Source organism: Periplaneta americana, chromosome 10 (assembly GCF_040183065.1).
Source record: "Periplaneta americana isolate PAMFEO1 chromosome 10, P.americana_PAMFEO1_priV1, whole genome shotgun sequence".
NCBI lineage: Eukaryota > Metazoa > Arthropoda > Insecta > Blattodea > Blattidae > Periplaneta > Periplaneta americana.
This window is the reverse complement of record NC_091126.1, coordinates 133,755,956-133,775,510: the sequence shown is the minus strand read 5'-3', so window position 1 is coordinate 133,775,510 and position 19,555 is coordinate 133,755,956.

Sequence of the window (19,555 nt, the reverse complement as noted above, 5' to 3'; positions counted from 1 at the left end):
TCACCAACCTTCAGTAAATCAGTCCAAATGAAACATTAACTACTGAACATTAAAATATTTAACGATTCACTACACTGCGAGCTGCTCACCAACCAAATTTTCTTAACATTTAATGAAGAGTAAGTAATGGCTCATTAGGATAAATAAATGCGATCTATGAAATTTTCATAACTATATCAGAACATCTTTAAATAAAACCACAGTCTACTATATCTATAATCGTGTACAGCATTAGAAAACAGTTTTATTGCCTCTCTTGGTAGTGGAAAAGTTGAAATTTTGGCCGCGATTTACACGAGTACGTTTATATGCGCTGTCTCCGTATACTTCAAGCCGAGCACCTATTATATGCCTCGTAACGTTTAATACGTCACTCTTCTGTGGTGGAGCAGTCATTAGTACGCTGGCTTGTCAAACCTGGAACCCGAATTCGATTCTCGGTGAGAACTGTTTTTTTTATTAACGTAACTAATTTTTATACATGTTACCTTTCTTCATTTCCTTTTCTTTTTTTTTTGTAGTGAAACGAATTATTTCGCAACACTGGCTCCACTAGGAGAATCAATTTTTTTCCCGAAATACAACAAAGATAAACAAATAAATTAAAGAAAAATACGCATGTGGATCTAATACTTCGTCCACATGCCACTGGTGTCTGTCGCTTCCTAGCATCTTCGGGGTATTGAGTCCATCAGATCGCGAAAATAGTTTTGGTTCTCAGCGAGATCTTCCCAGGTACCCAGAACTTGATCCCACAATTGATTTGGATTTTGAGGTGGGTTGTCTCGATATTTCTCAATCCTCCTCTTTTTCATGCCTTTCCGTGAACCGTCTTTGAACATTTATGGCGATGTGCGCGGTGTGGTTATCCCGCTGGAAAATGAAATTTCCTGTGGAAAGAAAACGATTATAAATTCCATGAATCCAGTTCTTTCGCTTCTATTTTAAAGCCAGTGCAAACATATCTTATCGCTAGCTAACATATAATTCTAATAAATGAAAGTTAATATACCAATTGATCGGCGAGGTGGCTCAGTTGGTAGAGTAGCTGGCTACGGACTGGAAGGTCTGGGGTTCGATCCCAGGTGGTGACAGGATTTTTTTCTCGTTGCCAAACTTTCAGAACGGCCCCGAGGTTCACTCAACCTCCTATAAAATTGAGTACCGAGTCTTTCCCGGGGGTAAAAGGCGGTCAGAGCGTGGTGCCGACCACACCACCTCATTCTAGTGCCGAGGTCATGGAAAGCATGGGGCTCTACCTCCACGCCCCCCAAGAGCCTTCATGGCATGTTACGGGGACACCTTTACCTTTTTACCTTTTTAATATACCTATTAAATTTCGTTATATTTGAATGCACATTGTGTATTAATTTACTAATATTTCTGAGGTATGTAGTTATAATAACCACTTTCATGTGTTAAAATAATAGCTCAATTGTATGTTACCTAGTTGACTAGTTTTCAGCTTTGTCTCAGCTGTTTTTATGTTATTCTAACCTATGATCAGTTTCTTCTAAAATTTTGAGTATCATGATCTTCGTGACGCAGTATCTTTCTTGAATTTTTGTGTCATTCAAAGTTTCAAAATTATCGTTTCTTAAACGGTTAACATTACCTCCATCTGACTCTTAATTTTCGAGCAGTTCTAGATATAACAATTCTGCGTCGATACGTTCCGCCATTTTATATTGCAACTAATGAACCATTAAAAATTTAAAGACGGAAATTTCTGACACTAAATTTAATGCTAGTTTTACTGGTTCGTTGGGCTAAAGATTGTTGGTGAGATATAAAAATGAGTTAATGAACCAGGAAATAAATTAATGAATCACTAAAACCTTAGTGAAGGTTGGTGAAACCGGCCCTATTTGTCATAAACTGAATGTGTAATGTAAAATTAATTTTAGTAGGTAGCTTTATGGTTATTTTATGTCACAAATTATACTGCTGTTTCAATAATTCAATTATTGACTGTTAAATATAATGTGTAGGTCTATTGTAGACAAACTGAAGAATTGTTACATCTGAATTTTGGTGAACTTGTTTATTATTTTTTAAATTTAGATTCAGGTTTTTTTCGACGCGTGTTGTTATTTTAAATTCCGAATGGGGTGACTCTACCCACCTATTGTGCTTAAAATTGTTTTATTTTTTAAACATACAGAATTAATAAAAGTTTGTGTATTTAATTACCAACAAGTAGTATAAAATGCCATATTTGATTCTGATTTCTTGGTATTCATAATCAATTAACCTACTCCACTTCCAAACCTTACGAATTTGAGCTGAGCTAAGCTAGCAAGCTGCGAGAGGGTTCGCAGTCCTTCCCACGTGACGTCATCACGTAGTACGAGAACAGGCGAGATTGCGCACTGCTTCACCATTATATTCCCACCACGCACTAGACCAGGCTTGCAGAACTGGGTGACAATTGTAGCGTTTCGTCACTTATCGAAATACGTCACTCACTCCTCCCTACAATTCCGCGTCATTGACTTGGTAGGGGAGGGGATTTGTATTCAGTATCTGTCTTATGTGATTTCGTACTGGCCACAGATACGAGATTCAACTCCGGTGGACTGTGGACGGGAAACCAACGCTTTCCCCATGATTTCTACCCCTCTCTCGCCAGTTATGTATCCCTGCACTAGACCTATCAAATATATTGAATACAACTGACAGAAGGTAGATGGCACAGTCTTGAATGTTCCGTCAAAAAAGCAGGTTGCACTTGTTGCAAGATGTTGCAACGATCTGTCTGTGCAAAGATATTATAAATCTGTCTGTATTTTGGGGCCCGAGTCGTATAATAGGATCCTACTGTTATCAAGTGTAGTGTTATATGGAGGTATAATTTTTATCTCTGCAGGCGCAGAGAATAGCATGGTGGCCTTTGTGATGCTACCCGTTTTGAAAATAAATCGGACGCAGACATTATGTATACGTTGAAAATTTATAGAAGTTTCAGCACTTAGATCGTTATATATTGTGTCAGATAGTTAAACTCAAAGGGAGACTTTTCTTTCATTATCGAAATTCAATAGAATGTGTTCCACCTATAGGACTATTTCGTCTTATGTTAGGCCTATATCTCTCTCATTCACATAAATAAATCAATAAGAACAATCCCTTGCAAGTACTGTCAAGAAAAAAAAAAGCTTATTAACCTTATGGTATTTCTTGTCTTCGAGATAAAAACAACCATAAAGAATACCATTCTGTTTTAGGTGTCTTATTGAGATAAATGTCGATGAGATCAAATACCGTTTTATGTTATCTCTGGATAAGAGGAATTCCGTCTTATGTTGCTAAGAATCATAAACAAGTGCTGATTGAAGTATGTCGAATTTATCTCTCAGATTATGTTTATAAACTGAAATTTTTAATTATTCAGCATTTATATATCAAATATCATGCCAAACAGGACTACCACTGACACTTCATGAAGGGCTACAAAGAACCAAGTATCATACAGAACTGTCCGTTAATAAATTTTCTCATTATACCAACCGCAAACCGCTTTCTCTCAAATTTAAATCTAAAATAGTGGAATTTCTCTCCAATGTTTTCTCTGTCTTCATAATTGTTCGCATCCTCTTTATTTACATAAAAAACTGCATTAAAAATGTTGCTTCCTTTGTTGTCTTAGGAGCCATCGACATAGATCAGGAGGTAGAGTCTTTGTCAGCTGATCCGGAGCTACTCTTGGGCTTGGCTACGAATCTTTATCAAATTTTAACTTAAATGCCTGTTAACCTTCTAGCGGAAGCTACAATGCTTCTCTTTACAGGCTAAAGCAACTGCTTTTTTTTTAATGGTTAGGTTCATTCTGAGGTTTTCCCGAACCATTAAGTAATCTTGGGCGAATTATCGGCCACATTCTTTCAAACATGATGTTCGTTCTGACTTTCACACGTAGAAATTTTCATAATTGGCTATCCTTAGCTCATGAAGCTACATATTTTGTATTATATAATGCTCTTCAGAATGCAGCCTATTTAAGTCGTCTGTAAGTAAAGAGCACTGATCACATAGTTCAATTTTCACTCTTAGAACACAAACTGTACTACATATTCTCAAGAGATATGTAATGGAACTGTCCACTTAGAAATAACCTCCAAGCATGATCAAAATATAATTATTTTTATAAAAGAATACTGTAATAATCTACGCTGTATGAAAGAGAACATTAATATCACTGTAAATTTCCGCAGTGAAGGAAGACCCCCAGCAAAATTGTTAATCTAGGTTAGATAAATTAATGTTTATGGACTTTAAAACTACGCATACTATTAGCTTGGAGTGCTAGTTTTTGTATCTTTCTGCTACAGAGAAATGTGTAGGCCAACGCATTTTTTGGAGGAACTTTGAAGTTGACATTTTTAACAGTTCCATTGTTAGTCTTTACATTGTCTCAATAATCTAAACATTAATTAAAATTTTTTGCTCACTAAATAATTCTCTGTTGAAGTAAATATGAAATTGTGAAAACTTCACAATCCACTTAAGATCTGTCGTGATTTAATTCACTACCTTCAAGGAAAAACTTATGTAACGTCTTCAAATTTGGAGAAACAACGTCGCAAAATACAACCTAATTTGAACAATGAAATTCACGCTTAAATGGATTTCATGATTTGTATATAGCACAGAATAATACTAGTTTTTACAATAATATTTTATAAATCAATTTCATCATTACGGCTCACGTAAAATTCCGTACATCAATCTTCGAGAAAAAAACTTCTGCATATGATTCTTGGCCCTATGAATATATAAGTTATCCGGAAGTCCATTTGTTTCGGAATTAATGACATCTCTCTTGGTTACGATGTGAGATGCTACCAGCGATATCACCAGTGAAAGTTGGTCTACGCAGTGTATTATAATCTGCAATACAATGAGGAATGAGTCTAATGTATGATAAAATTGCAGCCTTCTTTTGTGTTACCATTTACCAATATAAGAACGACACACTCCCTAGCAGTCGATATCCTGGCAGATGGATCGGTGGATGAGGACATGTCGCAGGTCCTCACGATCGCCGGACCTAAACATTCTCCTTAATTTTACTTGTAGAGATGTCTGAAAAATTGTCGTGTGTGGTGAGCATCAGTGCATGACGCGACGCTTGTTCGCTCGCAATCAGATCCATAGAGCTCACTTCGAGAATCTAGCGGCTATTTCGATTTTACACACTTCTTCTCTCCGATATCGGACAGACTTAGGAGAAACTATTTTTTTGAAATATTTATGAAGGGGTGGAAGTATTTTCATTTTGAAAATATTATGCTTTTTTAAATATTTTGTGAACACAAAAGCTTCCTTCACTGCAAGTGCTATCATCGAACTATAAAATAAATACCGTAATTGTGAATGCAGACAAAATGGCTCCGAACTTATTTTATGAATAACATTAAATTTGACTTGGAATGTCGGTGTACTACTTTGTGTTCACAGTTTCGTAAACAGCTTCTTTGATTAAGAAAGTAATTTTTAAATACAATACTTAGGAGAACAAAATTTTACAACCCTTTCGTGGTCTGAAACTTTTAAGTTATCTCTTTTCATTTCAGAATAATTTCATCTATAAAATATATTCGCTTTAGTATCTAAAGAAACTGTTTACCAAACATGCTATGTAAAATCGAGGCGTTGGGAGTGACAATGGTGTAAGAATTGTAGTTATAGTGTTAAGTTAAGAACTTAATATCGAAGTTAAACATGTTCAAATTCAGGGTTCAAAGCGTATTTAAATTGTTATGTCTTATGCATGGAATCATAAATTCTAGAAGTTCTAAAAGGCAAAACAGAGAAAGCACATAAGTCTATACTATAAGTATACAAAAAACTAACAATTATCTCTCATCGCGTCTAATATAGACTTGAGTATTTGTGTCGTTAGTCTCCATTATTTCAAACAAGTATTCCCGCGTCAATAAAAATCCAAAATTTGCAGGACAAATAGAGGAAATAACACAACTAAGTTTCCTCTTCTTTAGTCTGCATCTCTGACAAATTCATAATAGAATTAAAATAGTATTAAGTATTTACACTTTCAATTGAAAGTTGCATTATTTAATACGAATGAAGTCTACGACATGGATATTCATACTCATTAATTAATGTAAAATAAAATAAAGTTTTAAAATTGTAAAAAATAACCTTGAATGTAAACATGAAGGAATGCATTAAAGCAATAGGTAAAACATTTCATAATTTTTAAGTAAATTAAAGCAACAGAACTCTTTCTCTTTGTTATATACATTGTAAAGAAGATAATTTTAAAAGATCTGTGTGGTGCAATTTTCATATACATATACATGTAAACATTTTAGTATATACTATGAATGAAATTAAATACATGGTTATTTACTTAATTTGTGAAAGCTTAGGCTTGAGATTTGGAAAAATTCGAAGTCAAATTTAGGAAAACCAAAAGTTATGTACACACTCCAAGAAATGTCACCATTAAGCTCTCGTTTAAAGCAAAAATTTGCAGATGTTTTCAAACAGGTCTGTATCCTACTCCTGTGAACACTGTGAAGACTTATTGAACTGGTTAGTAGTTAGGTCTACAACTGGATTTGAACCTCAATTTTCCTAACAATTTTAAACGGCGTTACAATGACGACATAGTCTCTGCAAACAGAGAGTTATGGAAAGTGAACGGATGACAACTACAAGATAATTTTTGTGACATTTCCAAGGAGGTATAGGGCAAACTAGGGTCTGTTGGACAGTCGGGCATGTTGGACACTTTGTACTTTAACGTGTTACCTCGCCACTTGTAGGCACCACATTCTGCTAGAGGTCAATGACGGAAGTAGAGACGAGTGGGCCTACTTCCGTCATTGACATCTAGCAGAATGTGGTGCCTACAAGTGGCGAGGTAACATGTTAAAATACAGAGTGTCCAACATGCCCGACTGTCCAACAGACCCTAGTTTACCCTAATTACGGGTTCTGTTATAAATAGGGTACAATCACGGGCGCTGTTACAAGAAACACTATGGTAAAATATGTGAAAACATTGGGCATTTTTTTTTTCATTCAAAACACTACGTATTACTATGTGTACGTTTATACTGCCAAAGAAAATTTTTCATTTCCGTTCTAAGTTAGTATAGAAAAAAATATCTTTATAATACCTGTGTGAGCAACAGAATGAAAGCAGTGCTATTAAACAACCATCTACTTGAACTATTTTTTCATTAATTCTGACTTTATATTTTACAGTAAATATTGTCTTAACTTCATGAAATTTTGCAGGCAAATAGACACTACGCCCTATATGAGTTACCAGTATAGATTTTATATCATTTTGTTTGGGCTTCGAATAATAATTTTTATTCTTAAAAAAAATCAACTATAAATTTAGAAGAAAAAAATTAGAGTATTAAGAAGCATATAAGAAAAATTATTCTACACCACATATTAAAATCTTTTGAAACAAGAATTAAATTTGATTAAACATACAGAGTGGCCAAAAATACTAAAAGTAATTATAAGTAATTTGTAAAAAGCTGGAATATTGTTTACTTTAAAATATTCGATATTTCAGTACAATGTCAATGGGAATATACTGTGCAAATTTTCTCAAAATCTGTAAAATAAATAATGTTTTGAAAATTACAAGAGTGTCCCCTTAAGGAAGTTATAATAACGGAGCCTATAGGAATGGATACCACTTAACACGTTGTTAGGGAGATATCACTGAGTACAGTACAAGATTATAATACCATTACTTTGCAATCTAAACGTAATGCCTTAATATAAGTATTGCTGGGACTAAAGAAGTATTTGCATAGATTGAAAATAATTTGTTTTCTAACTAATTTATAATTATAAATATTATAGCATAATAATTTCTAAACTATTGTAAGTTTCTCTATATTTTATGTTAGTCTTTGAACATGTCGTAACATATATATCCTTTGAATGTGTGTTAGTAAATAATTATAAACTGTGAAGGATTTCGATTGATACTAGTACTGTACTTCAATGGGAGCAGCACAGATTCTTCTAGATAGAACAGATACTAAGTACAAGAACAATCAATTCTTTGCAGAAGGGTACTGAAAATATTGATGTTTGAATTAATACAAAACAATCACCAATTTTGTTCACCACTCCACAAATCACTCGTAAGGCATTTGACATAACAGACCTACAGAGTAATGAAGCTACTCGTTACTGCATCAAATGCTCGTCAGCAAATTTTCAACCCAAAAGAGAGAACTCGTACAAATGTAATGAACTGATGTACTTTACTTACTTATTCCGATCCTCTTCTACCTTTTGGTGTCGAGGTTTTATAACGAGTTCGCCATTGTTTGCTATCTACTGCAAAATGAACTGATGTAATTGTCAACAAAACAATTTTGTACTCTGCAAGAAACTAATGAATTTTAGGAGAATCTTATGTTCCTCTCTCTTGTTTAAGCAACCGATGCTGCTCCTTACATTACATCAGTGCCCTTCAATGCAAACAATTTCTTTTCTGTTCAATAAACTAAGTTTCTTAAGTAAAATCAATGCAGTTCCTTGAAACAAAAGTGTTCCTTTGTTAAAAAAGCGAACTTCCTTAGAAGGAACTAGAGTTTTTGTTTGTAAGAAATCAAGAATGTCTATTGAATAAAATAGTGCCCATTTTTGTAAGGAAGGATTGGTGTTCTGTCCCTCCCTCGCAAAGAATAAATGTAGTTGTAAATAAACAGTGTTGTTATATGCGCTGAACCGACGTCCCGCTTTTCGAGTGATCACCATATTCACAGGAAAGTTATGTTCTCTGCTACAAACCAGTGATGTTACTTAAAAATATATCTCTTTTCGACAAAACAATGCCGTTTCTTCAAGGTAGTCAATCGTCTTCTATGCAACAGACAATCTTCATCTTTTTGCATTAAACTATTTCTCTCTGTTATGAATAAGAGATCTTCTGTCAACTAAAGTGAAGAAGTACTTTTCTCTGTCAATTGAAGTGAAGAAGTTTCTTGCCAACAAAAGTGAACAAGTGTTTTTCTCTGCAATCGTACTATGACAGTTCATTCAAGAAACGAGTGTTTTCTATGTGAACAAATCAACATTAGTTTATTGCAAAAACTTGTACTTTTCTTAGCAAAAAAAACTGAAATTCTTCGTAACAAGACTTTTTCGGAGCAAACAGTGTTACCTGTAGCAAACTTTCTTCAAGTCTGAACTCTCAGTTCGTGGTAGTTAAGTGCCTGCCATGTGTTCGCGAATGTCTGAGCAGTAAACTATTAATAAACTACCATTTACCTATGATAAAATTAAGTTTTTTCTCTGTCGAATAAAATGAAGAATTCTTCTCTGTCAATTAAAATGAACAAGTGTTTTCGTCTGCCACCGTTCCATGATATGACGGTTTATTCAAGAAAAAAGTATTTTGTATATGATGCAATCAACATTCATTTTTGCACAAACTTGTACTCATCTTCGTAAAAAGACTTTCTCCTGAGCAAGCAGTGTTATTTGAACATTTTCAACAGCAATACTTATTTATTGGATTTTAAAAATAAACTATTCATATTGTAGCAAATCTTCTGCAGGTCTGAAGATTCATTTCGTGGTAGTGAAGTGCCTGTTATCTGTGTACGAATGCCTGCGGAGTAGTAACAACTTGTACGGTGTTCCGAAAACAGAATCTACTCAAGCATAAATCTTCCATTCGTGTCTGCGAATTGATTACGTGTGTGATGAACGATTGAACAAGTGTACGCAGTGAAACATTTAGGAATGCCATGACTTGTGTATTTGTGAACAACTAAAGACTTTTATCTAACTATTACACGATTTCATTCGAGTCAACACCCCAAAATCACATATTCGTACATTGTTTGAAATTGATCTATTTTATGACTTTGGGAGAATAAAGATGTGTTATATTCTCGTGCTTCGTCAATTTTTAAGACTATCTTCCAAATATGACTTACGAATACGTGGTGTCAAGCTGAATAAACCTAAGTGACTTTTTCAACAAACTGTCGTCAATATAACTCTTTGTTATGTGAGAAAAGAGGAACACAAATTTGGAAAGAGTGAATATGAACAAAGTTTAATCCTTTGAAGGCTACAGAGAGAGTGGGAACCGAAAAATCTATGTATTTGCTGGACTCAGTTAGGAAACTCATTTTGTACAGATGTCAAGATTGAAAATTTGTCACTATTTTTACTCGGAGTGACTTATTATATTATTCTTTTTAAAGATACAATCCTGAAGAGAACGTTTGATGTTATACTTAAATATGAAAAACATTTCTTGGTTTCTAATGCATATAAATATTTCTGTTTTAATTAGAAAATATATTACACTAAAAATATGTATTTCTGGCAATTTTCAATGTGCTCAAGATTGGCAAGGAAATATTTCCGCAACATTTTTAAGGTTTTAACATAAACGCTACTCTAATGCAGACGTCAAACATAAACATTTGTTTGTTAAGGCTGCTATAATAAATGCTACTGAAAAATAATCTCAAATGTTACTACAGTATTTATCGTTCTCTATATGTAAAACAAGTATACAGGTAAAATACTAAAAGAATGTAAACAATTTTTAACTGCTAAGTAGACAGTAGTAATTATTGTAAGGTGATGTTTTATTTGTATGAGCTTCGTGAATTTTGTTGAGTACAAGTATCTAGGATGCATGAAAGAATAAATATGTGAAAGACGAGGAATAAAGCATAGCTGTAGTCAAAATAACTTACGTAACTTCGTGACTCTCTATTGCAGTGTTTAAATTCCAATGTTTTTCATATTAATGTGTTTTGGAGGATCACCTACAGTTAAATTACAATTAAAATTTGCATCCTAAGTGTATGTAACTTGTAAGTTATTAAATACATAAGTGCATCGATATTACAAGTATGGTGAACCCTTTTGTCTGGATTTGTATAAGATTTTGTAACTGAAGGGTTGATAGAGAAAATAGGATAAGTTCAAAAATTCCAATTTTGAGCATAGTACAGTTCTCTTCACTTTATTTCAAGCGGAATCTATTGACATAACAAGTTTCTAAAAAAACAGTTGTGCCATTAAAATGAGTGTTTGAAAATGTAACGTTTCTGTAAAAAGCGGATTAGTCTGCCTTTATAGCAAAAGATGGTTAAGTCACAAACTTAATCTCTTCTTGTTGAAAAATGATGTCATGAAGATGGCATTAGTGTTGTCTTCTTTTGTTATATCGTCAAATTAGCTGTTATTTTCGGTGATATTGGTTAAATATTCCGTTTTACAAATGAATGATAATCGAAATGAATCGGATCCAAAGAAAGCAAGTCATCTTAATGAGGAGATTGAGGTTGCAGAAGATGACAACAGCAGTGGGTGTGATGACTGAAAACAGCTATAATAATAATAATAATAATAATAATAATAATAATAATAATAATAATAATAATAATAATAAAATATTGTTTTTTGATTGAGCATAGTTTATTGTGATATTGCAATAATTATTTTTCGGTACTTGATATACCTAACGTGCCAAGAATCCAAAGACTGAAGGACGCAAATTAGAAACAGGAAAATATAAATATAACAATATTGTTTTTCTTGTTCTGGAAATCATTTCAAACATTTATAAAATATTTGTTTGTATGCTGACGCAGTTCACAATATGAATGAAACATGATTTCATATACTTTTTCTCAATTAATGTGTTTACACATACAATTTTCTGCAAAAAGTGGATATGTCCAAATGCTTTTTTTTTTTCATTTCCAAGAAACCATATAAAAGAGAACAGTGAAACTTTTTACCATACTCGAGATACCTGTATAAATATATCATATTATTTTACTGTATAAGAAACGTGAGGGACAGTTTTTTTCGTTTTCTGAAAAAAATAATATTTTGGTCTTGTCCGGTTTCTGCTATCAACCCTTCAAATATTCTACATGTGAGAGAGGAATGTTGGAATGATGGTAGTAATGAAGAATCCACAAAATATTTAGACATTAATGAGAAATGTATTATGTAACACAGAGAGGATGTATGCAGTATATGTCGCGTAAAACCGAATTACGTAACCTTTTGTAAATGTTCGTGTTTTGGTCTATATAATTTAAAACTAGCAAAAAATAATTTTACGTAAGGATATACCACAGTATGTTGTGATCCTTGGTTAAGAATTATTTGATTTTATTTGTCGTATTTCACATCAGCAGTGTAATTTTATTGTCCAATTCGACTTCTTCACCTTTACAATATGATATTTAAACTGTAAATCATCTTGAAAATATTTGTTATGAATATTTTTGCTCACAATTTTCATGTAATATTTTAACGGCAAACGATTTACAAGAGAATGTTATTGAAAATACAGTACAGTAGTAATTTTAGTCAGGCTTCTGTAAAATAGTTGAAAATATTCATATTACTTGTTGATCAGTAGTCTGTATATCTGGTCAGTTCGACAAGGTCAATGCACCGCAACGAGCATACCGTATATGCTATATAAAATATAACTATACAACATTTTATTATCTATACTGTGTGGGAGGTAAAACATCAAGGGAAGCTAATTCAAACCACATTGAAATGGAAATATTTGTACTATATCAAGACAAAATTCTATGTTTTCTAAAGATAGTTAATTAGAGAGATTATAATGCCATTGTAAATCGAATTCATATTGAAACTAGTTGGTTCTAATTGTACAATTCGAAAGAAAAATTTATAAAATGTGGTGGTCTAACAAATGAGTTTTAAGAACATAGACAACAAAATTTAATCTTTTTTTTTGTCTAATATCACAAATAAATTTTTGACACAATTTATAATAAATGTGGAACACAACGCGGGTTCCAAAATTTTGACATCTAAACCAAAAACAATATTTATGTGTGAAGGTATCACAAATCATTTTACCAAAAACTGTTTAGACAAACAAAATTTGAACTTTCATTATTAATTAATATCAGGCAGAATTTATTCGTAGAATGTATATTACTCGAACTCAAGAAATATTATAGACAGTAGGCTAAAATTAGAGATATTAAAATGTAAGCACTTTTAAATCCACTTCATACTATTATTCTTGGATTTGAAATATGGAATTCGGAACCAAGAATTATTGAAAGTGTGGTGATCTAACAAATCCGTTTCATGAACGAAAACTTTATACAACATTATAACTTGTGTTATTAAATGTCACAAACAAAAGTTTAGGTAAAAATTATACAAATAGTAAAATAGAACGAATGTGAGAGATTAAGGTATTGATTTTGGCTTAATGAAATAATACGAACAGCATTGCTACTCGTAAATAAAGAGGTCAGTCAATTGTAGCAATTCTGTTATTATCCCATGGTTCGGTGTACTTGTAAGCTAAATGACGGGCATAAATATATGCTAATTTTCGAACCTATATTTGTGTAAGTCGGACTAATTCGGACTCCAGCTCTTGGCTGAACACTTGTTGGCTCGTGTATCGCAAACCATATTTTCCACCTATGTCATCGCCTTCTTGAACTTCTTCATTTGGTAAAATAATGACGTGTGAAACATGTCATACTCCGAAGCTTCAGTTGTTAATGAGAGTTTTTTTCACTGGCAGACCTTGCTGCTACCTGAACAAATTCATTGAATAATTCATGTTTGTTCTTTTCTTTATGCATGTCCGAAAAATTGTATGTCCTAAAAGACAATATCATCAATAAATTCGTTATATTAAACTTGTAAAACATTTTCACAGTAGGCCTATTATTAAATTAATGTTGTGGAATAGTTTTGAACATTCTTCAAATGTTGCCACAAGAAACTGTTCAAATGTGACCCACAGGACCCTATCAAGCACGATCATTCATTAAAAGAAAGAAGTAAATATTAGATATTTACAATAATTTTCGAAAAGTGAATTTATTAGGCTCTAATATTACGTAATAAAACTCATCTCTGAAACGTTCATGTTGTCAGAATACCTTTACAAAGTTCGAAAAAAAATTTCTAAGCACTTCAACACAAGTCCATCCACTCAATTCACACCAATAAATTAAATGAAAGGGAAAAGGCAGAAAGTAAATCAGAAAGGCAGGCTTCCGATTCAGTACCGTCAACTTAATGAAAATTATGTGTTGAGGTGAGAAATTCAATCTGTTTTAATGTGCTCCCTTTTGCCCTATCATATATGATAAAGAGTGAAGAGAAATGACAAGAACAATATTTCAAGTCAGAAAGAAGAATTCTGAAATAAAATGAGGTGGTATAATAATGTAACACGTCAGTATAAATGCAAAATAAGAAATGATACATAATAACTCTGCCGAAAAACCACCAGATTACAGCAAAATATATTCTGATATATAAAATATAATACTTCTGAAGTTGCAAGGATAACATGCGCAGAATTAGGAGAAAAGGATATCTTTAAATTAAGATAATAAGAATAACAATGGGGAAGAAACACAGGGTGTACTTAAACTAGTGTTTTGATGAATGAATGAACAAACGAACGAATCAATGAATGAATGAATTAATGAATGAATGGATGAAACAATTAATTATTTCCATGAAGTGCTAAAGTCTATTAAATGGACAGCTCGTTAGGAAAATTTATTCTGTTCATATGCTCTGTTCTTTATTATTATATTTTTTTAACCTTAAATTATATTGCAATATATTGTCTACTTTGTTTATAATCTTCATTGCTTGTCTTGCATTGTTCTGTATATGAATATTGTGGTCGCAAAACGACCCAGCAATTACGCGACCTAAAATAAATATAAAAAAAACTATGTGGTGAGTTATATACATTCACACGAGAGTTTGAATTACACATTGAGTCTAGTTAAATTACATAAAAGTTTTTGAAGCGTATGCACTATCGGTTCACATTTGTTTCTCCTTACAGGGTTTATGAAGACAGCTACATTCACTCTGCTCCTTGCCACCCTAGACCAGCGCAGTCCCACAATTTTCTAGAATGATGCTGCCTATATCTAATTTTATTGCAGGTGTATCTTGTTATCTCCTACCGATACGAATGTTCTACATAGTAGAAATCCGTGCCCATCTCCAAATATGGATTCTCACAACGTGACCTTACCTTTTCCACTTCAGGCTGGTTGTACGTTGGGCTACGTCACCCTTGTTTGCCACTTATTTTATTCTGGTGTTTTGGATATTGTCTCTGAGGCGTCCCCCTAGAACAATCCGTTCCATTTTCCCCTGGTAGATTTGAAGATGTTTTTTTCTGGTTTTGAATCAGATTCCAAGTTTGTCATACATGCAAAAATGTTCCACAGCACAGGATTATAATGCTTCCAATTTTATTCAACTGTTGAAATACCAGTATAACATGATAACACATTATCAGGTCGTTTTTGAACGTATCTGGATGATCGAAATTGAATAATACCTTTTCTGTTTTAGCTTTTCAACAGATTCAGCTCCACACAGCTGCATTTCTATATAATGCATTTCTACTTGTCCCAGTTTCTCCATAATGCGTTCGCTTACTGTACACTTACCATTAGTTCTACGATCAGTTTTAGAAATCACAAACGTAATTTTGTGTTCTCCTTCTGCTCCAATTTGCCGTTAGGCGTTGGGTTCACCTCGCTCCGTCCAGACTCTCCAGGATTCCCGGTCCCTGCTCATTTTCTTCATTTCTGCCAATGTCTTACCTCTCGTTCTTCCTATTCTTACCACTATATCTTCCCAGTTTATCCTTGGCCGTCCTCTACCTCTTCTTCCCTCCACTCTCATTTCCATTACTTGCTTAACCTTCCTTTCTTCCGTCATCCTATTTGCATGTCCAAAACATTTTAGTTGTTTTTTCTTCTATTTTATTTATTAATGGTTTGTCTTGTTTTGCCTCTTCTCTTATTTGTTCGTTCCTAATCCTATCTTTCTTAGTCTTTCCCATCATTCTTCTTAAATATTTCAGTTCGACTGCTGTTATTCTAGTTCGATGTTTATTCTGTAAAGGTAATCTTTCTATTCCATATGTTAATATTGGAGCTATTATTGATTAAAATACTTGCAGTTTTATCTTGTTGTTAATCTCCTTCTTTCCCACAATTGTATTATTTATTCCGTAATATGCGTTTACTGCTTTCTTAGTTCTGTTTAGTATTTATCGATCTATTTTTCCATCGCTACTTATTATTGTTCCCAGGTATTCGTAGTTCTCTCCTTTCTACAATTCTTGATTCTTATATCTGATGTTCAGTTGGTCATTCTGGCTATCTTCTTTCGATATCTTCATCACTTTACTCTTATGCATATGTATCTTCATCCCCTTTCTCTCCAATTTTTCATTCCATTCTCCTAGTGCGTGCTGTAATCTATCCCTGGTGTCGGTTATGAGAAGTATGTCATCCGCGTATAATAACGCTTGTATACATACCGGTCTCAAATTCCAGTTTCCTATTTTTGTTCTGTGGGTTCTTATTTTACAGATCTTATGTATTTCGTCCATGAATATCAAGAAGAGTAGTAGACTTACATTATTTCCCTGCTTTATTCCTTTCTTCATTGCAAATTCTCCTGAAAGTTCTCCGTCTATTCTTACTATTCCGATTGGGTTTTCATAGACGGTTTTAATGGCATTAGCCAATCTTATTGGTATCTTATTCGTCTCTATTGCTTGCCATATGTTTTTCCTAGGTACTGTATCAAATGCTATGCAAGTCTATGAAAGCTAGGAACGTGTCTTTATTTTTCTCAATTCTTTTCCTATTATTGTTCGTATTGTGTATTTATGGTCTTGAGTCTGTCTATTTTCTCTGAATGCTGCCTGTTCTTCTATTTGCTGTTCCACCGTTCTTAATCTTCTTTCCAGCACTCTGGTATATATCTTATATACGACTGATGGCATACTTATAGCTCTGTAGTTTTCACACTCATTGCTGTTGTCCTTGTGAATAGGTATTACTGTATTCTTTCTCCACTCTCTTGGTATCTTATTCTCATTCCAAACCTTCTGGCATAACAATGTTATAATTTTGTTCATTGTCTTTCTTCCGTACTTAGTTAGTTCTGGTGTTATATCATCTATTCCGACTGCTTTCCCTTTTTTAATCCAACTATTTCAATTTCTATTTCTATTTCGTCTATATTGCCTTCTATCAGTTGATCCTCTATTTCAGGATATGGTACATACTTTATCTCTTGAGTTTCTTGCTTTTCTTCTTCTTCTTTTTCTTCTTCTTCTCTGAATTTGTTTTTATAATATTTCCTCCATATCTCTAATACTTATTTCTTATCTGTATATATTTTGTTTCCTTCCCTTATTGATCTTATTCTTTTACCGTATTTTTCTCTTAGTGCCTTAACCTTTTTTTCCAGAATCGTCTGTTATGCTTTTCTTTAGCATCTTTTTCTATTTCGTTACCAAATTCTCCCCATGATTTAGCTTTTGCTTCCTTCACTTTCCTTTTAACGTTCTTTCGTTCTTCTACATATCTTTGTCTATCTACCACTCTTCTACTTTGTATATAATTTTTCCTTGCTTCTCTCTTTTTCTTCAATTTCTCTTTTCCTTCCTCGTTCCACCGTAGGGTTTTCTTCGTTTTAGTATTTATTATTGTTTCCCCGCATACTGCCTTTACATATTCTATTACTATTTTCTTGAATTAGTTCCATATTGTATTTATGTCCTCTCTCTCCTTATTTTCTTCTTCTTGAACTTTGATATGTATTAGTTTTTGGTATTCTTTCCTCTTTTCTTGTTTTTGAAGTTCTGTTATTTTAATCTTCTTAATTTTCTTTACCCTTGGTTTCATTGGTTTCCGAAATCTAGTGTGCATCACTAATAACTTGTGGTCTGCAAATCAAGCTTTCAGGTATAACTCCGGGGCCGGAACAATTTTTCCCTCAAAATTATTCACTTGTGGTCTGTTGCCAATTCTGCTCCTCTGATTACTTTTATCTCCATTATGTTTCCTCTCATTGAGTCCGCATATAAAGTAGTCAATTATGCTTTTAGCCTTCCTTCCTTCTGCCTCAAACGTGATCTTATGTAATGTTTTGTGCTTGAAGTATGAATTTCCTATCAGTAGCTTGTTTTCAATACAGAATTCTATCATTCTTCTCCTATTTTCGTTGATTACTTCTCCTCCCCCAAAGTTTCCTATGCTTCCATGTGCGGTTCTCTTTTCCCATTCTGTCCTTGCATTAAAATCCCCTCCAATAATTATGTTTCTTCCTTCCACTTCTTTTTCTACGGTTCTCTGTAGTTCTGCTAAAATTCTTCTTTCTCTACTATTGTTGAGTCCTCTATTAGAGCATATATTTGAATAAATGATATCGGTATTTCTAGCTCGATCCTTATTGTCATTATTCTTGAATTTACTGGACTCCATCCACTTACTTTTTTTCGTAATTCTCACTAGTCACTATTCCAAGTCCTTCCTTTGCCCTTCTGTCTAGGCCCACTCCGAAGTATCTTAGTGTGTATCCTCCTTCTATCCTTTTTATACCATTCCCTTTTTTCTTTATTTCGCATAGTCCCGTGATCTCTATTTTGCGTCCTCTCATTTCTTGAACCAATTCTGGTTCTTTTCCTATTATTGTTTTAACGTTCCAGTTTCCAAATCTCATTGTCCTTTTCCATTCCGGTCGTCTCCTATTTAGTCCGTCCGATCCGAGGCTATTATTGTTTCTTTCAATCGCTCTAACCTTCGAGTGGGTGTTTAGCCCAACTTGAAGTGGTTTTATTTGAATTTTCCTTCTCTTCCTCAGTTCTTGAGGTGGAGCCAGGGCATTTCCTGCCTGGCTCACTTGCTAAGGTTTTCGCGCCTTTACAAGGGTTCCTGACTGCAGTGGTTTCCCACTGGGCGATGGGGTCGCTACTTCCTTACACTGAACCTTGTGTTCTACATTATTAAATCGAATACCTCTATCGTTAGGTTTTTCGTGTTTCCGACATATTTTTAGTCATTCGTTTGTTATTTCTGAATATGACTTGGAACTGTTAATCGTAATAATATCACTTAATTCCTAGCGGTTCACATAGTGCTGAATTCTTTCCTGTGTTGAGGATTTTGTTAATTCTTTTCTATCTATTTTTTTCTCTTTAATAGCCTCATGTATGTTGAGAGGCAAAGCGTGTGGATAATAATATGTGATGGTTGTAACAAATGAACGGTTTTCTTAAGACAATTCTACGAACACTAATGTGGAAACAGAGTGTGCACTGTCAGTGTGAACTATATCAATATTGTGTGCTTTTCCACTTTAATAATAATAATAATAATAATAATAATAATAATAATAATAATAATAATAATAGTAATAATAATAATAAATATTGTAACACATTAAAAAGTAACTGAAGGAATAAGAGGGTCTACAGTCTATTCTTGTAAATCCTTTTGAGTTCAGGTATAAATAAATTGTGTAGAAAATTAATAATATACACAAATTCGATACAATTTCCAAATCACACGCCGCAATAAACAACCAATATTTCTTTTTACGCATACGACAACAAACAAATTAGCTAATAAAATGAATATATCCCAATCCAACCAAATCTGCAAATTCCTGCATGATCTGTGCATTTAAGAAACTAGCAAATTAG